The sequence below is a fragment of the Corvus cornix genome, chromosome 4, assembly GCF_000738735.6.
Source record: "Corvus cornix cornix isolate S_Up_H32 chromosome 4, ASM73873v5, whole genome shotgun sequence".
NCBI lineage: Eukaryota > Metazoa > Chordata > Aves > Passeriformes > Corvidae > Corvus > Corvus cornix.
This window is the reverse complement of record NC_046334.1, coordinates 32,249,558-32,258,951: the sequence shown is the minus strand read 5'-3', so window position 1 is coordinate 32,258,951 and position 9,394 is coordinate 32,249,558. Positions and strand designations below refer to the sequence as shown.

At 45.3% G+C, this 9,394-nt stretch overlaps 1 long non-coding RNA gene across 1 annotated transcript; it reads left to right on the top strand.

The window, feature by feature from the left end:
• The first annotated feature begins 6,565 nt into the window (after positions 1–6,565).
• Positions 6,566–8,852, top strand: LOC109146324. The gene is made up of 3 exons (XR_002048286.2): positions 6,566–6,646; positions 8,196–8,299; positions 8,711–8,852. It is a non-coding gene; the product is annotated as an uncharacterized LOC109146324 (long non-coding RNA).
• Positions 8,853–9,394: the final 542 nt, after the last annotated feature.

Genomic DNA, 9,394 nt, shown 5'->3' with positions numbered 1-9,394 from the left:
GGGTGGATGGGTGGCCAGAATAGCTCCAAAAGAATAAAAAATATTAGTCCATGGCTCATTAAACTAACATTACTGCTCATCTGGAGCACAGGAAACTGCTCCTCCAGACCAGGAAGAGAAAAATCCTCATTTTAGGCACCAAAAGGCTTTCCATGTTTTTTTTCTGGAATAACTGCAGCCACTAAGGAGTAAATTCACTTCCAGGAGAGAACACTCAAGAGCCCACAGGGATTCACAACTGCATTATAGAGAAACAAGTGCCTCAAAAATTTACAGGTTTTTAGGAAAATAAATGTTTGTTTTGCCTCCCTCTATGGGGAGAGAGAGAGAAAACCCCAAAAACATTCAGGCAAACAAGTCTATTAATATTTACATAGAACATAGGCATATATTTGCTCCATAATGTGTTAGCTAGAGAACAAACCATCTGCAGCCCTCCACCCAAAAAAAAAAAAAAGACTCCCAGGTGTGAGTACCAAAAAGTCCTGCTAAAAATCTCCTGACCTGGTACAGCTCCAGACCAAAAAGGAAAGAACAGAACCACCCTACCACTACTCCCTTGGAAATGGTTCATATTAGCAGTGGGGGCTTTGCTCCTCCCTGAAGCCACCTGTGGACAACTCCTATCAGAGCCAGCTGGTGCAGCTCACCTAACCACAAGGCTGGGGTTTTCCCCTTTATTTGAAAACCAGCTTTGCTACTGGCTTGGTTGGGCTCCACGTGGAGCATCGTGCTCCTGTTCCTTATGTTATGGTTTTAAAGGCAGTCACAGTGATTCACCTGTGAATGATGTTTACTGTGTCCCACTAGTCTGCCAAGGTTTCTGTGCATGACCTTGGTCCCAAGAACAGAAGTGACAGGTAAAAATGCCCAAGGAAGAAAAACTGAGAGGTTTTCTTATTTTTAAAATACTTTTTGCTTGTTTTTAAATAAAGTTTCTGCTTAAGCCAAGGGAAAATCTGAATTTGTGGCCTGCCCACTCACCTGTGTACAGCAGCAACCCTGGCCCCTTTGTGCACCACTGGGCTCAGGACATGTGGCTAGCTGCAATGAAACACAAGATTCAGGAGACCTTGTTTACTTTCTGCCTTCCTCAAAAATTATTACTGATATTTTGTGGAGTTGGTTGAAGTATTTAAGAGATTGAAGTCATTGACCATGATTTCTGACAGTAGATTCAAAGCTGGTTATAGTGTCTCTCTGTGAAGTTTTGCACTGCTGAATTAGATCAAATGCTGATGCCCTTGGGGACAATAAAAATAATTCCAGCTTGTGACAGAAAATGAATTATAATTCAGAATAATTCTTAGTAGAAATCATATATTGTTTAATTACAGCCATAATGGCTATTTGATTTTGAGATAAGAAGTGGTTACCATAGTGACCCAATTCTTAAAGACGATTTTTGCCTAATGCTGTATAAAACGCTTTGTGTTACCTGCCTTCACAAGAAAGCAATTTACGAAAATGAGTTTTCCTAGTGTTAGGCCTGGGGTATGAACAAGCAACATAGGCTATATATGGAAAAACATTCCCCGTTTCGTTACTGCCTGAAAAGCCCATTTCCCTGCAAGCACACTCATAGATGTTGTCTCAGACTCAGAGCAAGCTACAAATCTTGCTCAGCTTTCAAGACCATGTAGACTCAGTGGAAGAATTTCAAACCTTTGTGGAGTATTAGAAAAAAAGAGTGAAGGAAATCAGAGACAGAGACATATTTGTTCTGCAGAACAAGCCATCCCCTACTGCCTACCATCAGGGAGGGTAAAAAATGTTTTTACTTACTCTGAACAGTCTTAATATGTCTTTCTCTAACAGACCATCCATCAACACTTTGAGAAAACATACCCTGAAGTCACAAGCGTTGCTAGAGTCAAGCAAAGGCACATTTTGACATGTGAAGTGAAATGCTATCCTCAGTGAGACTAGTAAAAATTATCATTAGTCAAGAATATAATCTTTTTGGGGCTTCTTTTGGTAATCCTTGCTATTTCCCTGCATCCCTATGGTGGATTTAGAGGGCCTGGTCTGCAGGGTTGCTCTAGAGAGTGCAGACCTGCTCCTGTGCCAACCTGTGTGGGAAGCCAGGTGTCTGGCTGCTTCCCGCTAATAACCCACCACATGTCCCTGGCAGCCTAGGAGGGTGATGCATCCCATTTTCACTTGGGTTGCCTGGTAGTGAAACCTGCTTGCCCATGGGCAGGACCCCTGTGGGCAACCACAACCATGGTCATGGGACTGAAGGACTGGGCTCGTTGCTGGACCTCTGCTGCCTTGTGGAATCCAGTTGTTTGTCTACCTTCAGATCAAAATAATTTTGGTTAATAAAGAGAGAGAGTCAGAGAGAGAGGCAGCACTGATCCAGCTGGGGTGGAAAGTAGGTTTTCTCATGTCATTGTAGGTTTTCTTGTCATCAGTGGTTGCCCTGCAGTGGACTACTTTTATATACAATATCCTATACTACATTCACCCTTCTTAAATTACTTCATGGCCCTTGCTCTGATCCTCAGGATAGACCTGATTTGGGAGAGTACGGAGCTGACAACCCCTGTCCAGTGAACTCTGGGTTTCTCACTCCCTGAGGTGTCTTCTCCTGCCAAAAATTCCTGGCAAACTGTAGCTAATCATGTGCAAAACACTGATGCTGTACCTCCAGGTGATTAGTATACCAAGCCAGCTCAATTTGGGCTTAGTTTAGGCTGTTGGCTATAAATAACCTTTTATTTTTGGAAGGTAATAGATGAAAACTTCTTCCTTCCTGAAATGGAAAGGAAGTGGGGTGTTTTAAAGGTCTTACACCTTGCTTCAAAGCTGACCCACATGGGTCAGCTTTGGGAGAAGATGAAACAGGAATGTGGCTTTTGCAGCTTCCCTGGGATGTGCAGTGAAGGGGCAGGGAATTTCTCTCCCTCTCACCATTGAGCAATGAGTATTTTCAATAGGATCTTTAATTAAAAAGTGTTGGGCTTTACAGTAAAGGTCTCCCAGCCCCTGCTGCCATTGTCCAGCGGGGATGAGGGAGATCAAGCCCTAGAGCCTTCAAATGTTTGTCTTACTAAAAGCTGCCCCTCTTCCTCAGTGCTTCCCTGTCCCTTACCCATGATGACACATTTCTTCTAGAAGCCATCCAGTCCTGTCCCGAAATGCACATGGTGCTGAGTCCACTCAGACAACCTCAGCTGTTTAAACACTTTTGCTTTCCAAAAATGTTGGGTCCAAAGGGCAGAGGATTAGATAAGAAAAATCCTAAAGGTGATTTAATACTTCGTATGAAAATGCTAATATGCTAAAGCAATTCCAAATATGTATTTAATATATAAATAATTATATATAATCCTACTGGTCTCAAAGCACTGAGTATGAGAAATGAAGGATGCGAATATGATCACCGGAACAAGCCTGTGCTTCAGCTCCCAGACACAGGAATTAGAAAAGTGGGAAGTCATCCCCACCCATTCTTAAACACTCAATGTGTTGCCTATTACCTAAACCCAACAGTTATAATGGAAAAATTTTTGTGAGAAATGATCTTCCTCATGTAAAGCATGAGCTTAAAATATCCTTATTCAGCATTGGATGCATTTCCACCCCTCTTCCCACACCAGAGAGCGCCCATGAGACCAATGGCTGAGGAGCAGCCCTGCCTCTGGCAGGGCTGAGATGGGTTCCCTGCTGCTCTCAGGAGCACCAGCCCATCCCTCTGAACACAGGTCCAGCAGCAGCATGGCTAGAAGAAAACAGAATATTAATTCTGGTTTTTTGCTGTTTTACCTTTCATGACAGAGCAGGTCCCTGGGAGCAGAGCAAACCTCCTCAGCCCTGTTACAAAATTCTGGCAGAGGAATAGTTGAACACCTGAAAATGTCAAGACTTCAGAGACTTGAAATAACGATCTGAATGGTTACACTTCCAACAGTTCAGAAAAAAACCCACAAACTTTATTTTATTTTAATTGCTATTTACCTGGGTTAAAGTTAAAACACTCTTATAAGAGTTAAAACAGCAACAGACTAATAAACCTGGAGGAGGAGGGTTAAGGAAGCATTTAAATTTCTCTTTGTTTTGGGCAGGTGTGGTTTGGTGGGGTTTCTTTTGCCCTCTAAAGGCTGCAGTGATCCTCAGGTTCCTCAGGCTGAAGGCAGAGGGAGGTGCAGGTCTGCCCCACGAGGCCCCGTGAGGCCCCACGTGCAGAGCTGTGTCCAGCTCTGCCCAGCAGCAGCAGGATGTGCCTGTGGAGCAGGGCCGGAGGAGGCCGTGGGCATGTGTGGAGGCCTGGAGCACCTGTCCTCTGCAGGCAGGCTGGGAGAGCCGGGGCTGTCCAGCCTGGAGAGGAGCAGGGTCCGGGGAGGCCTCACTGCGGCCTCCCAGTGCCTAAAGCGGGCAGAGAGCGATGGGAAAGGGGAAGGGTTTTAGACTAGAAGATTGGGGAGATTGGGATCAGAGATTTGGCAGAGCTGTGAGGATGGTGAGACATTGGAACCGGCTGCCCAGAGAAGCTGTGGATGCCCTGTCCCTGGAATGTTCCAGGCCAGGCTGGACAGGGCCCTGAGCAGCCTGATCTGGTGGGTGGCAGCAGAACCAGGTGATCGTTGAGGGGCCTCCATGGCGTTGTGGAGCTCCATGGGTGTGCAAAACGGAGACCCGTTACTGGGCATGGAATGTTGGCACCGGTTGCCAGGGGCACTCCTGCTCCCAAGGTTGTGTTGACACCGAGTCTGCTGAGCCAGTTGACGGATTCTCTGCTGCGCAGCAGACGTGGAGCATCCGTCTTCTCCATCCCAGGTGGGAATAGAGAGGGATTTGATGACCTTTGCGAGGCAAACTCTGGACTGACTGTACAGGTAAGTGCAGCCGATTCTTGAAAAGGCTTCTGATGCTGAGGGGCTGGCCTGGGCTGCAGGATGGGCTGCAGGTGGGCTCAAGTACTGGGGTCACGGACTTCCCCTCCAGTTACGGACAGAAACTGGAGACTCGGCAGTGGGAGTCTTGGGGCATGGGGGTATTCAAGAGAACAGGCATTCCAAATAGATGATCTCTCCTTTTCTGATAGGTTTGGAAGAACAGTTTTCTGGAACCCTGAAAAATCTGCAGTGGGCTACCAGAAGGAAGCTAAGGGATTGATCTCTTCCCTGGCATTCCTTTTTTGGTGTTTGTCCCACTTGCTCTGCCAGTGGTTTTAGATCACGGAACACCATGAGCTCAGTAAGTACTTTACTACTCAATGCAAATCTGATTCTTGAAACATTTTCCAAGGGACTTCTAGAAAAGAATTCTAGAGTTTGGAGTAAATGCACAGAAACAGAAATCTTTCCAAACTTCCTGTGACTTCCCGCATTTGGATACTAAAGGTTCTGAACCTCTGTGGGTGCTGGCAATAGTTCAGAAATGCTTACAGTGTGAGTAACAACATGATGGAATTGGGAACTGGTCTCCTCATTTTCAAGCCATTGGACAGGCTATTTGCTGGTGAGGCAACATGTAGGAGATGAGGGGCGATGTCTTTTCCCTGATGTGATGTGCTAAGGTGAAAATGGTCCATAGCACCATTTGATGCCTATTCCAGCCTTTGCAGGAGTGTTTTTGGTATCCTCGTGTGCTGTCATTGGTGCTGCAGAACCCGAGGGCCGTGGTAATATTGCTGCCACAGAAAATGCTAAGGCTTTGTTCTCTCTCAGCGTCAGCGAAAGCGCCCTGGAGGAGCACTTGATTCCACACAAGCTCGGAAACGGAGCAGGCTGCTGCCCTCCAGTGCAGGTGGAACTTCACAAGCAGAGCTAATAGACCTTGAAGGAAGTGGTACACTTGCTTTTGAGCCTGGTAAGAACAGCAATTGCTTCTGGAAGGTTTGGGTTCATTTGAATGTGTGCTTTTGCCAGTTTCTAGGTCCTTTACTGGGGAGGATGGGAAACCTTGGGGTTTAGGAAGCACCTGATATGGCATCCCTAACAGCAAGGCTTCTGACAGCTGTTTTGGTTTGTTCCTGAGCTCAATACAGTGGCCGCTAGTGGGAGATGAGCTCTGCAGCAAAGGTCCTCAAGTGCTGCTCAAACACCTGAATGGGTGCTCTGATGAGCTGGCAGTCACCATAGATGCCACTGTGGAGGGTGGCAAGCTGAGTTTGGGATCTCCCAAGCTGGATGAAGATAAGGAAAAGTTTGTCTTTAGCTGTGCCCCATCCCTCAAGGGAACAATCTACACTATGGTAAAACTGTAAAAAAAGAGGATCCCCTCTAGTGTTGGTTGGTTGCTTTTTTCCTTTTGTGTGCTAAACATTCCCCTGTGTGAGATGAATCATTTCTTGCTGTGAAGCTCCCATAGCTGTTGACATCCAACAGAACTTGTGAGGGACTCAGCTGCTCTTCCTCTTGCACTGCCCCTTCAGAGGACAGGGCTGGTAGTGCTCCCTGTGGACTGCTGGGGCAAAGCTTGAGTGCAATGTTGGACGTGCTCCTGAAAAAAAGAAACCCAGGGCTCAGTGAATCCAACCTCGGCCTGCTCCGCACTGGCAGCCCTTTTAACTCTTCTGCAATCTCTGATCTTGATTCTAACGTTCTGTTTTTCAGCTGGTGAAGAAGTCATCATAGATCTCACGGGCGAATCTTCTGGGCCTGAAGTCATCGTTATCAGTGACGATGAGTCTGATGTGGTAAGTAGTGAATGGCACACTCCCCTCCATCTTGCAGTCAAATTAGTTTCCTTGCCTGTCGTCTGGCATCTTACTAAATACCCTGGCCTCAAAGGTTGGAACATGGCTCTGATTTACCACATTAGACACAGTTCCCAGTCGAGCCCAAACACACTCATGAACACATCAGCATCTCTGAGAATCGCTTGCAGAGAGGGGATGAACAACCTAAAAGAGGTTTTTTCTTCAGTGATTTAAAGGAGACCACAGGAAGTCTTTGACTTCTCAAATGAGAAGTGTTTTAGCTGCAACATCAGTTTAAGGTACCCCTCTCACTGAGGTGTAAAACACAACTGCACCTTACTGGGGTGCAAACTAGTTCTGTTCCTTATTCCAAGAAGCCATTAACAGAGTCACGTTTGTTTGCTTTTTTAAATTTACCCCTTCTATTTTGAAGGAATTGATTTACCAAAATATGGGTATTGATCTAATATCGACACCCAACTAAGACGGACATAAACTCCCTAACAGTGTAGAGTTAGAAAGTGTATGGTTATTCCAGCGCCAGGCAGCTGTGCAGGATAGCTCCCTAATGTGCAGTGCAAAATTACAAGCCAATACAGAGTCTGTTTAATTAGAGAGGTCTTGAATATTCAAAATACAAATGCAGATTTATAACACTGACACCTTCCATTCTCTTCTTCATATAGTATTTAGTTTGAAAGTCATGAAGCATGCGTAGTTTGTTCTTTGAATTGCATTGGTTGTCTCTTTATTTGGGGAGTGGTCTTAAAAGATGAAGTAAAGCTACTCTCCCTCACGTTGACCTTTCTACCTTTCTGATTTTTGACAATACAAATTACTCTTAGGGGACTTCCAGTTCCTCCTTTTGTGATTTCTGAATAGTCTCTCAGAGGTGGAAATTAGTAATTGTCTCCGTTTCTTTAAATCTATTTATCAGGGTTTCTGTTTCTCATTAAAAGCACAGCTAAACAAATAGAAAAGTGACAGGCAATTAGCTACCTACATCTAAAAACTTATTTCGGGTCTGGCTCTCTTTAACTACTTATTAACATTTTATCAATTCCAGCCGGGCCATCTACTTTAACTAATTTCAACAAAGCTGGCCTTTAACTAAAATCTTAATGCTTCTTTTAAAATCCATGTTTCAGAATATTTTTGATCCAGCCCACAGTGCAGTGTGTCTGCTCAAATCTGGGGTGCCACTGCTGCTGTGCAAAGCAGAAACATGCAGCAAACATAGCATGGCAGCTATCTCCTGACAGGCTTGTTGCTGAACTTTTGCAAAGAAAAGGCCTCCAATTTTACATCAGAATTTGCATGACCCACCTCCACTTTTACCAAACACAAGAGCAGCTTTGGGTATGGGGTTTTATGTCTTCAGCAGCTCTTCATGTACTAAGCAGTGTTCAGGTGAATTAGCCAGTTTGGGGGAGAACGAGGGAAAGAAACAGCTCCAGCCCAAATCCAAGCAGGGACTGAAACAGGGGAGCAGGGAGTACCGTGTTCAGGGTGGTTCCTAAGTGCCTCCATTTCTACCGCACTGCAGGACACGGAGCAGAGCCAGCAGCAGCCACATCCTTCCAGAGCATCAGAGAATTCATCTGAGGCCCTGGCAAGGGATGATGAAGAGGAACCAAGAGAAAATGATGGGTATGTGAGAGAGAAAGGGTCTATCTAAACTCCAACTTCAGATATGTGGTAGGAACAAGTTTGTGCCAAGCTTTTGGCTTCTGCTTAACTCTGTGCAAATACTTCAGACCTGGAATAGAGTGGCCTGCCTGGAAGAGAATTAAAATAAACCCAGCAAAATCCAGCAGAAGCATTTTTTCTCTGTTTATGAAGCCATAATTGTATAGAAGAAAAGGGCTTGACATGCTGAAATGCTGGCAGTACATAAAAGGTGTTGCAGTGCTTGTGTTTCTGGGCTGGGATGTTGCTTAATCAGAACAGGCCATGTTTTAAGTACCACCATGTTCTTTGTTGGTAACCCTTGGTGCCCAGTGAAATAAATGGCTGCATGTTCAAATGGCTGCACATTCTTTCTGGTTCCGTTCCCTCTAGTGCATGGCCAGCAGGTCCTGCTAGTCCTGTGACTAGGGAGGACGACAACTCAGAGGTGCAGGACAGGGAGCAGAGCCAGCAGTCCCCACTTGGTTCCAGGGAGACAGAGAATTCAGCTGAGCTATGGGCAGGTGACAATGAAGAGGAGCCAAGAGACAACAATGGGTATGTGACGCATGAAGTGTCTCTCCAAAGTGTAGTTTCCTACATACAGTTGACACAGGATTTTGCCAAACTCTTGGATTCTGCTTGATTCTGTTTGAAGGATTCTGATTTGGAACATAGTTGGTCTGTCTGGAAGAGAACTAATGGAAAAGAAACCCCTAAACCCAGCAAAATCCAGGAGAAACCTTTCTTCTCCATTCAGGAAGTCATTCTTGAATGTTTCTTACACTATGCATAGTGACAGACTGAAATGCTTGCAGTACATTAAAGCTGTTGCACGGATTGTGTTTCTGGGCTGGGATGTTGCTAAACGGACAAAGCAGATGTTCTGATTTCTGCAATTTTATGTCTTGGTAACCCTCTGTGCACTGTGAAATTGATGACTGCGTGTTCTTTCAGTTCTTTCAACTCTAGTGAATGGCCAGACCGTTTTGAGAGTCCTCCAAATTCGCAGGATGACATCACAGAGGTGAGGATCATGTTCTTATAAGATGTTCTTATCATTTCTGCTTCGTGGGA